Genomic DNA, 2,500 nt, shown 5'->3' on the forward strand with positions numbered 1-2,500 from the left:
TATGTTCACCATTTCTATTTGTTTAGTTATTCTTTAGTGAAACCTTTATTTAATACATAAATTCAAATAACAATTTAAATACAATATACAGACCAAACTCTTACATATTTTTTCTTTGTGCTTGCACTCCCCCAACCCCAATCCCATATATGTTTGATATCTCATATGTCTGTCATCTATATTTCTTTTTTTTTTTCTTCTTTTTTTTTCAATGGTTACTTTTATCGCAGCTTATAATCAAGTCTCCGTGACCTACGAAGACAACTTAGGTAGATCATCGGGGTCTTGCAAACACCACCGACTGAATCAAACAAAACATCTCAGACTCACTTGCCCTTTGGGTAGGTGCGGGTTGCTGCGGACGACCTGTACAGGACTGCAGACTTACTCGGAGCGCCTGTACGACTGTCAGAGGTTTGGGGTTATAACTGCGGGTGCTGCTCCCTTTTTTTTTTTTTTTTTTTTTTTCTTTTTTTTTTCGGTCACCGATCGTACCGTTGGGTACGCATGTACCGAAATAGGATGCTGTTGAGGTTGTGTGTGTGTGAGTGTGTGTGTGTGTGTACAACAACGAGGAACGAACTAATGCACTCACTTCAAAGAGGTGATTGGGAACACGCGTTGTGTGTGTGGGGACGGGTGAGGTGAGGGAAGGGGGCGGAGGGTGTTCGCGTTTGTGTGCGGGTAGGGTGTGTGTGTGGGGGGGGGAGGGGGGTGCGTGTGTGTGTGTGTGGGGGGGGGGTGGAGGGGGCGAGGGGGGTTGCGTGTGCGTGTGTGTGTGTGATGGTGCGGGAGAACGGGATATACCCAGTGTGGGCACACTGTTTGTATTGGCGTGGGTGGAAGGTTGGGGGTAGTGACGGCGGCAATGCACAAATAGTTGGCCTCATGCATAATGTATAATGACTTAATGTTTTAAGACTTAATCTTTTAAAAGCGTCGATATTGTCATTGCTGTTGTTTTTTGTTGTTGCAATTACTCATAATCACATGCTCTTTTTGTCAGTTTACAAACGAAACACAGACAACAGGCCGAAACGGACAAAGCGACGCATGGTGTAGCAGTTGCTGACAAATATCTTGTTATGTTTGATTTGTTTTAAAGTGTTTTCGTGTTTCGGTCGAACGTTATTATGTTAATGTTGCGTTGGGGGCCAACCTACATTTTCTAAGCGCGTTGGGTTACGCTGCTGGTTAGGCATCTGCTTGGCAGATGTGGTGTAGCGTATATGGATTTGTCCGAGCGCAGTGACGCCTCCTTGAGCTACTGAAACTGAAACTGAAACTGTTGCGTTACATGCGTTACCCTGTGCACCTGTTTTCACCGCAGTTTTCGAGCACAGATGCGGAAACGATATTACCACTAACAGATGTTGTAACCAATTTTCACTGTTTTTCTCGACTCAATATTGAGGATTGCTGACCTCAATTTCAGTTGCGTTTTACACATAAACATGTGACAGCGCAAAATGGCGATCGACCAAAACACGAAGTAAAGTCTACTGACCTTGTGATATGAATGTGACTTCCAAGGCAATTTACTCACTTCAGAGTGGATTACGAGAGTCAATCGAATATCATTCATAATAGCCTGTATTTCATGCGTACGTTGCAATATAGATATGCACGAAAACTGCAGTACATACAGCGCCAAGAAATTTGGATGCTAAAATTGGATATTAGTATTATTACCTATCATAATAAATTAGAAAAAAAAAACCGGAATAATAATGGCAATCAATCCTACCGCGTTCCATCAAAAGCAGTTCAGAATATCCAGCGATAACACACAGAACACACAACCACTCAAAAGTTTGTGCACACGTCTTCTTTTCCAACTTGCCGGCAGATGACAACTAGTTGTTCTCAGCAGACGACAAGTGCAGTTGCAGAAGGCACGTGACAGCGAAGAGCATACAATAATCGGGCGCGCGCGTGGAAACTTTTTGGAAAATTTGCGCATCAGCTCGTATGTATGTCTGACCTTTCTGGCCCTTTTGTCTCTAAAGTCCGGCTGTTTGTTGAAATATCGAACAAAAACAGTATGGAATTACCGCCCTTATGATAATTATGATAATAATAATAATACATTTATATAGCCCCCTATCTCACTAGAGCTCAGGGCGCTTTACATGAAAGAAAATTTTTTACAAATTACGTAAATCATTCATGACCACTCTTTCTCAACACCCCCCACCCCCTCCCCTCCCCCTCCTTCACACACACACACACACACACTCTCCCTTTCCCCATCTTCATACATGTATCCAAAGTGAGCTGACATGGGTGGTGATGGAAAACAAGGAAGCTGAGAGTGCCTATAGATAGGTTTTAAAAAGATGAGTTTTTAGTGATGAGCGAAAAGCAGAAATAGAATAAGATGCACGGATATGATGAGTAAGGTTGTTCGAGATGTGAGGAGCAGCAAAGAAGAAAGAACGTTCGCCATAGGTTCTTGTATTGACACGAGGAAGTTTCAAAAGGTAACAGACAGGTGAAG

This window comes from Babylonia areolata, chromosome 22 (assembly GCF_041734735.1).
Source record: "Babylonia areolata isolate BAREFJ2019XMU chromosome 22, ASM4173473v1, whole genome shotgun sequence".
In the NCBI taxonomy this organism is placed as follows: Eukaryota; Metazoa; Mollusca; class Gastropoda; order Neogastropoda; family Buccinidae; genus Babylonia; species Babylonia areolata.